Raw genomic sequence first — 15,153 nt, forward strand, 5'->3', positions numbered from 1 at the left:
TGCCCATGGCAGGGGTGTTGGAACTAGATGATCTTTGAGGTCCCTTCCAACCCAAACCATTCTATGATTCTATGTCTTTTGACTCGTTTCTCACATAAGTAATGATGTTATTTAGCAAAATTACTCATCTGAATGTCTTTTAACCTAGATGACAACTAAATCAATTTAATTTTATATTCCTGTGTTTAAATTACTCTTAAAACATACTTTGAGGTAGAATTTACATAATGGATATCTGAGCACAAGACGACATGAAGCAATGAAGAGTTGTTCTGAACACTAAACACTTCACCTAGCAGCAAGCAAATCACATGATGTCACAATAGTTTCTATCTTACTAAACAGTCAACTCCTTGAAGTCAAGGAGGTTTTTTTCCTAGCAATAGAAGTGCTTGAGATGACCATGAGTACTACCTCTTAAATAGGAGAGCTCATAGTTCTTTTACTATAAACACTCGAAGTACCAAACCACCGAATAACAAATGCTAGTAAAACTTTCAGAGTAGACAGCATTTGAGCTTACTTTAAAGCTGGATGAACCGAAGTGATTAAATTCAGTGGGTTTAGGGTACATAGTTATCTTAGAGAGATCATTTTTAGCATAATTCTACTCACTCTACTGGATTTGGTTTGCACAGAAATGACAGAAATAATAACTGTTTGCAGGATCAGAGCTCTGGATGTATCAGAACCAGGGAAAAGCATCTAACCTTTCTTTGAGTTACCTCATTTTCTGCCTTTGGACACAACCACTTCATACTAACTCCGTCTGCGTACAACCTTGGCACAGTTGGTCCTTGTATTGGGAGGCTGATGTGCACTTACATTCTGACCTTGAAAGCTTCTAGTGTGGAGTTTTGCACCTGTACTGGAGGCACACCACAGCAGCACGGAAAAAAACAGGGTCTATTCCACGTAAACTTATTCATCCAGTAATAACAGCAGTTAATAAAGTGAGATGTAGTAGGTGTGGCCCCGCAAGCTGTTTTAGGCTTCAGTGATTACACTGTGCTTTAATTTACACTGTGCTAACATTTCATGCTTATTTATTTTTCCAAGTAAATGCCAGCCACACCCTAACCATGGGAGTACTGCTGAAAAGGTACATACCTTTTTAAAATTAAATGTGATTTAAAGGAGTTCAAAATTTGGTATTCTACTATTACAAAGCGTCTCCTAAGATTAATTCATTTTCTCCTGTATGTAATAATAATAACAAAAATAGCAAATACTTACAAATATTTTTCTTATGCTTCTCAGCTCTCCTCATTACTTTGAACACGCCCTGATATCTTTTTTTCTTTTTCTTTCCTTTGTTTTACTCTCCTGGGTCTGTTTTTAAGTCCTACCTCTTCAAAAGTTCTAACTTCTGTTAGCGATGCTTTTCTTTCTCCTACTACCAGGGATGAAGATGTCATTAGGGGGCAGATGAAAACAATTTCAGCAACTCTAGTGACACTGGAATTACTATGGAGGCAACTTGTAGAGAACACACATCTAGAAGGCACATGATGCTTAGGAAGTCATAAGTGTTGCGATTTAAACAATCAGCTTTACTTGGAAAAGGATTTTGGAAAAACAAACCCAAACCGCCACAAAGAATGTTGTAACATTAAAAGAGAAAGTTGGTTGCTTGAGTTCCTTTTGGCTAAAGCAATCATTGCACCTTCAGTTGTGTTCAGTTGAAACTGTTATTAACCAGCTTGAACCATGAAGCTCGATTTACATTTAATCTCAATAGCATATAAAAATTTCTCTATGACCCCTGAGCATAAAGTCAATATTTTTCTAACTTAAAATCAAAATGGCCTCTCAGTTTAATAGATTGTTTAATAAATCTGGCAACATTTAGTATCCGTGTGTTCCAGCTGCTCTGCCCTTTCCCCACCTGCTGCTTCAGTTCTCTTCATTTTTATTTTTTTCAGCTCAAATAAACCTCAGATGTGTTTTTGTTTGGTTGTAGAGGGAGATGAAAGTAGACTAGAATACATTATTTTTTTCCTTCCATGTAGTTGTTCCATCTAATGTTTCTCAGCTATATATGCATTAAAGACTGTTGCTACATACTATTTTCAAATCATTGGGAAAGTTCTCCTTCCTTACATAAATCAGTAAAATTTAAAAAGGCAACTCTCTCCTGTGAAGAGTATGATTGGGGCTGGGACAAAACCAAAGTTTCTAATAGTACTTTTGGCATAACCTTACCTACACTGCCTGACTTCAGTAATAGTACAAATAAGCCACGAGATGTTAATGCTGAAATTAAGATAACCCATTACACCATCTTTAAAGAAGCATTTAAGTTCAAGAATTTCAAAGAAAAATCCCTCACAAGCTTTTCGGTAGTAATGCTACCTGTGAGTAAGCTCACTTGTACCTACCAGCACCAGCAGAGCCCTGGGTGTCAGTGAAATACACAGCATGTCCAGGGCTGCTCTTGGGGTATTTTGTACAGATAGTTTCTGTTTGTCTCCACACACCCTCCTGCTGCTCAAGTCTGCTATGACTGATGAGGGACTGGCTTTCACTTTGCTGGCACCTGACAAGTTTCAATACTGAGACTCCCCTTTTTGAAGGCCTATGGGAAAACTTGCAGGGGATTCACATACTGGCACTGTGTTTTATTTAGAGGAACCAGAACTTTATCCAAGAAGTGGAGTAAAAGGTCTGTGAAATGAAAATGAGCGATGACAGCAGGGAAGCAAGTCCTGCCCAGTCAACAGACTGTCAGGACAGAACAGTTCTGGCAGGCCAAGAGGGAAAGATCTATTTTGATACTATCACTCCCTATTTATAGGTAAGAAAACTGACCTGAAACTGTTTACGGGGAATGAGTGCACATTCCACAGAAGACAGAAATGTCCTGATGCCAGATTTGTGACATCAACCTAGTACTGTGCTTCTCATGGGTAGCTGTAAATGGTTTGATCATCAAGGAGTCCCAAAGCCAGGTAAAGAGGTCAGTTGCATGAAGATAATCACACAGTATTATTTTTCTGATACCTGGGAAAGCCAAACTAAAATAATTTGTAAATGAACACATTCACATTGACTCTTTTATTTGAGACTGTATAATGTAAGTTCAGTCCAGTGCTGCTGATGCTTGATCCTGCTAAGTAAAACAACTTAGTGTGGATGAGTCAGCAAGTGGAACATCTGTACCTCCGAAACAGTACCAGATTCTGACACCTCTCGTGGGAACACTGTGCTGTCTGTAAATACGTGGTACTATTTTTCTGGTTTTTGAAGGGTCAGTAACCATTCTCCAGTGCACGAGCAGGTGTGCGCATACAGCAAGTGCAAACCTACTGGAACAAGTTTGTCTTGGTTGTTTTCCCAGACGCCTCGCCAGCAGCGCAAAGATCTTGAAGGGGTCAAATACCACAGGCTGAAAAACACTGTATGGTTCCTATTGTACCTTTTGTTGTAGTTATAACGCTGTAAACCCAGCTGGTAAGAGTTAACACACACAGGCAAGTTCTCTGTGTCTTAAATAATGCAGAAGTGCTTTTTCAGCTCGTCTTTGATGCCGTATTTCTGCAGCGCTGCATACTGCTTTAGTATGTGTCAGGACGTACGTCGCTCCGTTACGTTGCTACCCGTGTAATCCTGCCTTTGCCTTTGCACCAGCACTGATGTTCCTGCAGCTGGGGAGGAGGCAGTTCAGGAACCGGGTCAGGCCAAAAACTGAACAGGCAAGACTGACACCGTCACACATCAGCTTTAGCGGTCTCGGGCTGCAAGGTGAGTTGGTAGGGGCAGCTGATTCAGCAGAAACCTGGCCTTGCCCCCTCCCACTCCCACCCGCCCCCAATTTTTCCATCGGATTAGTCAGGTGAAACAGTATCTTCTCTGGCCTCATGATTATGGGATATGATGCAAGGGGCCGAGGGAAGGGGACAGCAGGAACCTGTGACCTTCGGCAGGTCACAGGGCAGGATAGCAGAAGAGAGGGGTAAAGAAACAGCACTCTTCTGCAGCATTTCACCATTAGATTGAACAGGTGAAATGATAAAACACCCTTTGATCAGCCTAAACTGCTTGTGACACCACACCCAGTAGTTACGCAAACACTTTAAGCCAGCACTGCTAGCGGAAAAAATGACCCTCTGCTCTCTCCCCCGTCCCTGGCACTGCTGCTGCCCTCAACATCCCCCTCTTTCTTGGCACTGCTGTTCTTCCGGTCCTCCTCTCCATGCCCTGAGCTGGAGAGGAAGACTGCTCCTTTTAAAACAAAGCAGTATTTTTTTTCTCAGTTAGTTTTAACATGGATCCATCCTCCCATTTGCTTTACCAGACAAGAAGAAAGAGAGTGTTGAATGCTATGGTAAATAAGGAAAGAGAGGTAACGAAGGTGCCAGGATGAAGGAGAGTTTTGACAGATAGTCATCTACATGCCAAGGGGAAGACAAGGAGTGAGGCAGGTGTGGAGCACCTGCAGATCTCATTGATTAGACTTTGAACAAGGACAAAAAGTATGCTATATCTCATATGTAAACACATCCACTGGGTTTAACAGGTTCAGTACTATACAGGTGAAGTGCTTTAGGCTTACAGCAACAGTTCCTACAAAAGAAAGAGTTCAGACATGATTTGCTAATTATTAGTAATTACACTAACATGTGTCTTGTTGTGGGATGTTTTTGATTAGGCAGATGTATATCCAGCAGTGTCTTCTTGTCAGATGTGCCATAATCATTCTATGTCATCACTTGACAACTAAGCCACCATTTTTGGTGGTTGAATTCACAAACCAGTTTATGTATATCCTGTTTTTCTATTCTGAACAGTGAAAAAATGAAGATTAATTGCCAGAAAGTGTGAATGAGGTAAGTGGAGTGTGTTTCCTCAGTGGAGGTGGTTGGAGCAGGCTAGATTTCTCCCATATTCCAAGGGAGAGATGTTCATGGCTCCTGAAGACACCCATCAGGTTCTGCTAGCAGAAGTCTGTCTATTTTTCTTCTGAATGTATGGATAACTTGAGGGTGGGGGCGTACAGACAACAGGGAAAGGTTTAGTGTTCTGAAAGTGTGTTCCTAGACGCCCAACTCTTCATTTGAATCTGAGGCAGGCAGTATTCTATGCAATCGAGTTTCCAAAGAGATATGTAAAGCAGTAGTCTTAAAAAGATATAGAAACGATAATAAAAATGTACAGAAAATAAAGATAGCTAACAAAGCAAGATAACGTTACAGTTGTTTTATTTGTGGTGACTAACAAACTCTAGGGTTATACTAGCCACATAGCTCTTCAAAAGATTTAGAAGATCTAAAGGGATGACTTATGAAAATCTAATCAGGCCTTTTACATACAAGCTACACAGTATAAATATACATACTTCCTGAAACAAGTACACGACTTTTCGTCAGACTGGAACGTAACATCCGAAGGATACTCGGCTGATTAAATACCTTCAGTTTTGACAGATGTCTCTATCCCTCACCAAAGCAGTTCTCGAGTTTGACTCCTCCCACTGGATATCTGCGCTTCTGGATCGATCGTGACCTGCTTTGAGCTTCCAGCGATGAGATACCGTCACTGCCGGGTGCGGAAGAGCCCTTTACCGTAACTGCTTCCTCGGCAGTTCCTCGATTCCTGCCCCTATCCCTCAGGCTGCTGCAGATAAGCCTCCCAGACGTCGCCCGGCTCCTTCCTGAGGGGATCCAGCTCCACAAGAAACCCCTTCCCCGCGCCAGGTAGCTCCTCTCAGCCTCTGCCCATCCGTTCGCGAATCACCCAGCGCTTCCCAGAACCAGACGGCCCCCGAAACGCGGCCCCGGCTAAAAAGCCCCTCAGCCAAGCACGCCGACGGCACTCGCTGCCATCCGCCGCGGTGCCGCCCCCCCACTTCCCCCTACCTTATCGCGCCTTCCGCCAGCCAATAGCAGAGCCGCTTAGTCGCCGTGCGTGCGCCCTCCAATGGGCGGCGCGGTTATTGGCCTGCAGCCTCGGGAAGCCGCACCCTGTCAGGTGGGGGCTGGGGCCGCTCGCTGGCTGTGGGGGAGGCGGGAGCGCAGCGGCGGGAGGCGGAGCTGGGACAGCGGCGGCGGAGACAGCCTCGTCAGGGGGACCGTCTGCAGCGGCCCCTTCCTTGCCGCTCCCTTCTGCCGCCCTTTCTCATCTGTCCTCGGGTGAGCGCTGCCGCGGAGGGCTGCGGGGGTGGCGGGAGGGGCAGGAGGGGCGCCGCCGGTAACGGTGCGGGGGGAGGCGGAGGGGCGAGGAATGCGCGGCGCGCGCGCGGCGGAGGGGCGCAGCCGTTAACGGTCCGCAGCGGCGGGGGCGGGTGGGATGGGTGGGTGGTCGGTCGGCCGGCGGCGGCGGCCGGGCGGTGAGGGGGAGGCGGGCGCTGCGGAGGGGCGCAGACGCTGCGGGGAGGGGAGGAGGGGGAGGCGAGGCTGGGGCGCGGGCGCTGGAACCGGCTTGTTTAGCCTGGGGCGGCGGGGAGGAAAGGAGAGGAGAGGGGGAGTTGTCTCTGCCTTGAGAACAGGCGACGGGCGGGCGGGGGGTGTGTGCGGGGAAAAAGCAGCTGCCCGCGGTGGGGGGTGTGCGGCTGGAAGGAGGGTTCGGGGTCTGCGGGTGGGGGGAGGCAGCGTGAGGCAGTCTGCAGCCGCGGAATGGGACGGGGCGGCGGGGGCTGAGCGACTGGGCGCTGGAGGGGCGGGTTCCTGCCAGCCCTCTCCGAGCACAGACGGTCCCCCTGCCCGTGCCCACCGCGGTGGGATGCTCCTGCTGCTGTTGCCGCCGCAGGAAGCCGCCGCTCAGCGTTTAAATGCCCGTTGCACCTGAGCGATGCGTCTGCTGGCTCTTCCCCCGCCGCCCTTCTGCGTGGCCTGCCCCTTCTTCCAGTCTGCGAGGTGACCTGCTGATCGTGCTTGGCAAAATGCGGGCATTGGAGTGTCCAAATAATCGTCCGCAGAGGACGTAGGAATGAAGGAGGAGATGTGATGCGTTTGTGCGGTGCTATTGATTGGCGGGGTACCAGCAGCAGCAGACGGGCAGTTGTTTTGTTTCCTCTGCTCGAAGGGGCATCTGTATTTTAGTGTTTTCAGTGCCCGCTTTTGATACAAAACGTCACGTATCTTTCTGCACATAATTACTGAACAGTCTCTGTGCTGCTTTTAAGGTTGATTCTTAATCGACGTTGGCTTTAGTTAAAACTAGCAATTAGGGAGGGGGAAAATCCAGTCAAGCTGGAAAAATATCCATGGCTGTACTGAGATAGGGGGCTAGGAATAGCACGGTGTTTAAATCTTTCATGAGATACTGCTGTAGCTCAATGGTGTAAGCTCATTGCTGGTTTTGTTTTCTCTGCTTTTTGGAAAGTTGCTGTAAATTATAACATGATCATATAGCAAAAGTATTCTGTTTTCTTGCATGGTGACTTATGTCTTTACGTGGAGCTTTACAAAACACGTCTACCTTCACTTTATGAATTCTCAGACTGCAACTACTGCTAGATAATTTCTGTATGCTTTGCTGAAAGCTACAGGTATCTCCATGCACACAGACTATTTACGGCTCTGGGTTCTTTTAACGTGATGGAATGTGCTAACAGAATACTTGACAGTTCTTAATTGCCACAAATTCGTACTTTTTTATAGGACAAAAAAATTTGGTTTAAAAATAAAGCAATGCAAACTATTTCTGAAACAGGCTTCTATTTTTCTTTATTAAATTGATCGATAGAACAATTCTGTACCTCAATAAGGAAATATTCTTTTTAGAGCTGTTGCACAGTAAGTGAGGAAAAAAATGCAACTGTGGACTGGACTTCTGGTGCAGGTGGCTTTGGTATTTCTTTATAATTAGTAAGCAGATTTGATATGATAGTGTAAAAATAGTCTTAAGTGAACATAATGTTCTATGTAGTTTCCCTCAATTACCGAATTTAAACTTGGTGCTTTTCTTAAGAGATTTGAGGAAGAGACAATTGCAAGTTTTTACATCTTTGCTGTAGCAAGATAATAATATGTGTCATTACTGTGTTTGCATATTTAAGTATCTTGTAGTTTTACTGGAGTTCTGTTTCTATGTGAGGTTCTACACTGAGGATAGTGCTTTTTAGCCAAAATCTGTTGCGTTGCCTGAGTGTTTTCTTTTTATGGTTGACTATTATAAAATAGTGTGAGAAATCTGAACGTTTGTGCTTCGTCTGAAACAAGAACTTCCGATGATGTGTTGTGCCAGTAAGCTTATTAAAGTATGGTCACTAATGCTGTAGAGTGAAGAAGGTTGTTTACTGAGTCAGTATTTTTCTGTGACAGTTCTTTTCAGATGTCTCCAACAGAAAATGACTCAACTCTTCTCGTTCTTTGAGATTCACCATCAGTATTAAATGTTATTTTGCTTGTACAGAATTGGATTATTTGATGAGATTTTGTGGAGAAACCCATTTGAGCACTGAGAGACTTTCACAGGAGTAGGATAAAGCTGTTTCCGCCCCATTCAAGTCTTGGTTTTTGAAGGGTAGCTTCGCAGCGTGAAGTCTTTTTAACAAGTTTCCTCACCTCATGTTCTGTGACTTGCTGTAGGAGGAAGAAGCTGAATTTTAAAGTAGCCAGTTTTGTTAATAATTAAAACAAATGTTACAACTTGAGATTTCAGGGTAGGAGAAAGATACTTGGTACATTGATTGCTATTAAGCATATCCTATATGACACGTGTTTTCTAACTCTGAGGAGGCTAGACAGTAAATCTTTTACCCACTGCTTTTCTGAGATGTAGAAATAGTTTTCTTAATTACTTAAGAACTGTAGCAGTGGTGAACAGTGAGTAATTTGTAAATCCCAAACTGTTGCTATGCAGATGAGCCAGTCCTGCTTTGAGAGAAAAATTAATAGTAACAAAACTTGCCTGCTACTTTTGTGAAGGAGTGAATATCCAAGAAGTGTTGTATTTGTTGTGCAGTGAGGACACGTGAAGCGTGAGGTCACGAAGTAAAAAATAATGCTAAATTTCTGATTTTGATGGCTTTTAAATTAGAATTTACTCTTGGACCATGCTGCACGGCAGAAAGCAACCTCTGAAATACCACTGTATTAGTAATTCATACTGTCACTAAATATTTCTTAAATGCTTTTAGAGTGATAGATGCTTTATATTTAAAAAGTGATTATGAGCCCATATAAATGTAAGTTTAAACTGCTGATTCCGTTTTGCAGGCCATTTGATATCTGCTGAGGCACCTGTCTATAAAACTCTTTTGTTAAATTATACAAAATTATATATTAACAGATTCAAAAGCAGGTATTTTTTTTAACAGTAGCGATTTCTAGACTACCTGAGTTTTGCAATTTTCATTCATATAATTTAATTAGCCTTTTCTGGAGAATAGGAAAACATTACCTAGTCTTTCCACTTTTTCAGCATTTCTCTTCAAAAACACTCCTTTTTGGCAGGACTGGGAACAGTAGCTATAGAAACCCATCAGTAAAGATAGATATCAAGTGTGAATCATGGAAACCAGTCTGTTTCCTGAGGAAATCTTTTTTTCATTAGAGTCAGTAATGCTTAAAAAGTATTGGTTATACAGTTATTTTGATCTATGACAGTTTTAACTTTAAAATTATCCTTTTCTGTGGTTACTTTTCCTATTGCTTTAAAGTATTGCTTGTACAATAACAGGATGGTTCCATAGTAATTTAATGGAACGTCCAACATAACTTTATGATAACATCTGTTACAATCTCAGTAGGCATCTGTTGTTTATTGAGAGTAATCTTGATAATCTTTAGTCAAATTGAAGCAAATAATTGGTTTCTTTCCTCACCAGTCAGATGATGTTGTTTACTGTGGTCTTGTCAGTTCCAAAATTTTAGTGGTTAGTAGTTACAAAAGTTGTAAGGGCAGAGACTCTAAGAAACACTTTTTTTTAGAACTACTGCTTTTCAAATCATGTATAAGCTGAGATGATGTCATTTGTCATGAAGGCTCTGGTTTAACATTCTAACCAACAGTCCTGGTCTTCAATAAAGTTTAAGTATTGCTGCTACTTTGGGGAATTTTAAAGTTTAATTGTTCTTCATTTCAGGGCAAATTAAGTTTTTGTGTAGGGATGGATCTGAATAACTACTACTAGTCAAGCTGGCTGATCAGCACGTATGCTTGCTGGCTTTGCTGGATTGACTCTTTGACCGTTAAGAAGAAACTGAAAATGTTGTCCTTGAAGGCCTAGCCAAACAGGAGTAACAACTTGTTCAGCACCTTCCGAACTTCCTTCTTTTGACCTTGCTTATTAGATTGCATTTTGAGAAATGATCTCTGCCTGCTCTGCTGGATGCAGTTATTATTCAGTGAAAGATGAACCTTTCAACTTCAGATCAGTTGTGCTGGAAAATGGGACATCAAAAGAGTTTTTTACTATCACTTATTTGAGTGGTTTTCCCTGCAGATAAATTAAAAATCAACATACGTGAAAGTGCATTTCAATTCAGTTTTAAAACTGGGACGCTAAGAGCTACTGTTTAAAACTGAGATTTGGAGTTTCTGTGCTCTTCAGACTAAGCAAATATTCCTCTGCATTTTTAATTGTCAAATGTATTTGATTTTGTCTTTTAAAATTATTGATTTTTACACCATATGTTATGTAAAGTTTTCAGGTTTTGACTCATGAAATCTGAAAAGATAGGGAGTAAAATGTTTGAGTTCTGAGACTTTCTTTTTCTTTCATATACCTAATTGAATTGCTGAAAAGAGGTCATGGGAACAGTGAGCAGTAAATGCAGTTAATTGTTAACGCTTTTATGGTGTCTTCGATACTTTCACATCAAATGATAAAATGTGAATATAAGAGAGATAAATGTGAAGCTGTGGTACGTTTATGCACCAAAGATTAGGGGGAAATCATATTACTGTACCTAAGATCTTCTGGGTTTTTGGTTGGAATCAGTAAACACATAAAAGCAACTTTGAATTAAAAACTGTAATTTGACTTGCAGCTATAGGAGCTTATTTTCATTTATTTGGGTTTGTTTTCATTTTGTACAAAGAAATTTCAAATTCTTTTTGTGGTGCTTTTTACGCTTTTTGTCTCTATCTTGGTTTAGATCTTGAACCTTGAGAGGTCTGATACACTATTTCAGCTTTCTTATAGCTAATGCTAGATTGAACCAGCAAGTGTCTAGGAAAACCTCGACCCATGAAGATTGTCCTCTGTGGTTTTGTTGGTTGGTAGTGTTTTGGGGTTTTTTTGTATACTACTGAGCATGAAATTACTTTTCCTGCGTTGTGACTCTGGAGGTGAAGGATAAGACATAATTTGAGTTTAGTCTTCTTTTAACAAGTGAAACAATTTCTTTAGGTATTGTCACTACAAAATATTGCTGCAAATCTACAAAGTATGTGTGCATGTGAAACGCTCACTCCGTCTAAAATTCAGCAAGAGAAGACCTTGCTGCTCTTGTGCATTAACTGAGAGATGCTGTATACTTTTTTTTTCCTGCAGAAAATCTTGTCTAACAAAGCTTTGCGTAGTAATCTTGAATCAACACAGCTTAAAGTATTCCAAAGTTGAAGGGCCTTATTTTATTTTTCTCTTCAAGTTCTGAACCTATTAGCTAAGTTCAGCTAAAATTAACAGGCAAGTGGTGACTTCAAACATACAAAGTTTCTGCAGGCAGTGGGATAATCTGATGGCCAAACTTGTGCCTCCACTGAGAGAGGGGCCTGGCTTCTGATTAGTTTTGAGGAGGAGGAGCATCTGATTGTGTAGCCGTTACACCCGTGCTGCTGGTCAGTAGATGGGCAGCTCCGAACCACTCCTAGTGCGTTTTGCTACTTGCGTGGACAGCTTGGGTGGAACAGTCACAGCTGAGGTGAAGGGAGGAGCAAGGGTGGACTCATGCAGGAGGTAGAGGGGAAAATGAGGACTTGGGATATAGGAGGATAAATAGGGAAGCATAGGAGACTTCAGTTGATAGGAAACCATGTTCCAAGTGTTGCTTTATTTTTGAATCTCACTTCAAGTTTCCATATGATTTGAATAACAGATTCAGTGTAAAGCACAAGATGCTATTTTGATTCCAAAGTAAATTTTCTTTCCTTACTCTGGATATAATTTTTAAGCCTACTAGTATATATAGCAAGATGTGAGTTTTTTGTTTTGTTTTGTTTTTCCCCCTCCCTTTTGGACTGAAGTTTGTTAGGTGATGACTTTTCAAAGATATTGTAGTAATTTTGGGTATAACTGATAATTTGTCAGAACAACTTTGTCTTTTATGAGTGAAGTAAGGCTGAAGATGTCAGGAAAGTGGTGTTCATTTTTGTAAATTATTTTTCATAGAGTGTTGATGGCAAGAAGTATACAGCAAAGATATTTTTGGTTATGTAGTACAGTATACATTTGCAGTACAGTATTAAATTACTTTGGAATCTATTAATAGGCAGAAGAAAATAAATTATGTTCTCTGTAGATGTTTGCTTAGCTCTTAACTGTACGTATGAAGTGAATTTTTTTTCCCCATTTGCTTATATAGGGATTTAGGTTAAAAGTTAGTAAATTCCTCAGACCTTTCCCAAAGCAAGTGAATCGTGCATAGTTTGGATGGAGAGGGAGGTAAAATATATATGCTTAATCTAAGTGAAAGCTATTGTCTCTTATGTGTCAAGGAAAGGCAGTAGACTTCTGTGCCTTGGACTCAGAGGGGACCATCCTGTTCTCTTTGAGTGCTGCTACTTGTAATGAATGTCTGCCTGTGCGTTTTTCCCGCTTTACTTCAATCTACTTTAGACCCTGTGCTAATCTTGATGCTGTGGAATTATGTGGATCATCTTATGCTGAGCTTCCTGCTTCTCTCCTCGAAGGAGAGGATGTTTGTGATTGCAGCATAAGGTAGAGGATTTTGACAGGTGGGACATCCACTTCTGGATCTGCCATAGTCTTTATTGTTGATCTAGGATGCTTTCTTTTAACTCAGTTCCAGTCTATTAATGGAGATGTTGACTTAAGGACAAGGAAACCCTAGTTGAGATGCCTGTATCCTTGCTTCTTGGTTGTTAAATGATAGTCCTTCCAGTATCCTCCAGTTTCCCTCAGTGCAGCAACTTGGTGAGGAGCCAAGAGCAGAGAACACAGTGAACAGTTTGCTGCACAAATTGGAGGAAGGTAGTCTCTCAAACTGTCCTCTGGCATGCCCGGCCACCAGAAAATAAAGAGCATTTTGGCAGCTGATCAACGAAAACTAGAAGTGGTGAACAGAAGTCTGGGAAGCATGGTTAGAATCTGAATGTCAGCCAGAAAAGCTGGACTTAGGCAGTCTTGCAAATTATGAGGGCAGCCTTATTAATTGAACATTCTGGCTGGTGGAAAAGTTGCCTGAGGCTTAGAGTCTTTATGGGTCAGTACTTGCCACCAAAGTGGGGTGACACCCCTCCATGCCTCAAGCAAAGCTCACAATGTCAAAATAAACCATTGTAGCTGCATTTGCCACTTCAGCTGCACATTTAATGGGTTTGGGATCCTATCTAATGTGGGTGGGCTAGAGTATTGCATAGCTGGTCTCTCAAAAAGACTGAGACTACTATTTTTCTTGCTCTTTTTTCAGTCATTAACATAAGTGATGTTTGTTGATACTGCAGTAGTGTTCATTATGCTAACTATTTCTAAGCATTTAATAAAACAACCACAAAATAGAAAAAATGCTAGAGATTGCGTAATGAAAAGATGTGAATAGTTAGTTACTTAGGATATCCCTGGATTTGTTTTTCATAATGTAACCTTTTTAAAGAGCTTAATCTTATTTCTGCATTCCCTGTCTTTCAGGGCATTAAGTCATTACTGTGCTCACATATGTTCTTGAAATATGTTAGTTCTGTAATAATTGAACTATATTTTCAAAAATTCACTACATGTCACAGTCAAATGGGAGCACATTACCGCATGTTTTCAGTAGCGTAGTTACTGGAGTCCCTTAATTAAGAATTAGGCAGATTTCAAATGCCTCTTTTTCTTGCAGATGTTTAATCAGGACTAGATACCTTCCTAAATAATGCTCTATTTGTTATCAGTTATTGAAGACCTGTTGTGATCCTAAATATTTAGTGGTAGAAGGAAAAGATAAGGTCATTCAGTCTGAAACATTATATTTGCTACTTATTGTACTACAGTTTTTGCTTGTTTAATCCTTGATTTGGTGTGTTAATCACTAATGAGTAGGATAAAATCAGTTCATCTGATTGAAGCTCAAATCTAAATTTATTCTGTCCAGGTTTTGATGATCTGAGAGAGTAATCTGGTAATTTTCTGTTCCCTCCTCTCTGTTGCTATAGTAATCCTAAATTTGAACCTTGTTTCTACAGAGCTTTTTTTCCTTCAAGTAAATTTTGTAATAGCTGTGCAGTGTGTTCTCAAACTGATATATTGATAATACAGGTGTTGTTGACTTTTGTTTTGTTTTGTTTTCATTTGGATTTGGATGTAACATCTGAGGTAAAGCTGAAATTACGCAACCTTAACTTGCCTTCTCTTTTTCTAGCTCTGGGATGACCTTGTGGCATTAATCTTTTTATTCATGTTTTAGGCATATGTCATTCAGGGAGAAAAACAAAGGCCCAACTAAACCTAAAAAAGACCTAAAACTTTGAGTGTCATGGAAAGCTGTTAATGTAAATATAGAAGTGAACATTCAAATTGCAAAGGCCATAACTTATTTTAGCATCTATTATTTTATTATATTTATCTATTATTTTAGCATTGCAGTTTTACAGCAATGTTCAGGGCTTATTTGATGAGGTGCTTTGAGCTACTTGTGGCATGGCTGAACTTCTGATGAAGCAGTAAAGTAGATGATTCTGGCAACTGTATAAAATATTTGTGCTGTTACCAAACTTCAATATTTTTTTGCATACAAGAAAGTGGAGATGCAAAATCTAACAAGTTTACAGCAAATTGAAGAGGACTGTCAGGAATAAGCACAAAAACTGAAAAAGACTGATGAGGTTTCTTGTCAGGAAGCATGGGGACAATGAAATAAGACTGAAAATAATTAAGATATGGATGAAAGACTACATTAATAGTTTTCCTTAGTTTTCTATGAAGACAGTTTTAAACACATGCAGACTGGTAAATAGATCTTATTGAAGTGAGATTATAAAAATTATTTCTGTAAAGTTAAAGCTGAACTTTCAGAGTGCAGATCAGTGGGACTAGGTAGTATT

General features: G+C 41.1%; 1 protein-coding gene across 1 annotated transcript in view; it reads left to right on the forward strand.

Annotated features, from left to right (window-relative positions):
* The first annotated feature begins 5,949 nt into the window (after positions 1-5,949).
* The window catches only part of ADD1 (adducin 1), a 66,939-nt gene continuing 57,735 nt past the window's right edge, over positions 5,950-15,153 (forward strand). Inside the window, 1 exon segment of the mRNA XM_086612329.1 lies at positions 5,950-5,970. The gene's annotated coding sequence lies outside the window, so the exon portion shown is untranslated.

This window comes from Tauraco erythrolophus, chromosome 5 (genome assembly GCF_009769465.1).
Source record: "Tauraco erythrolophus isolate bTauEry1 chromosome 5, bTauEry1.pri, whole genome shotgun sequence".
Taxonomy (NCBI): Eukaryota; Metazoa; Chordata; class Aves; order Musophagiformes; family Musophagidae; genus Tauraco; species Tauraco erythrolophus.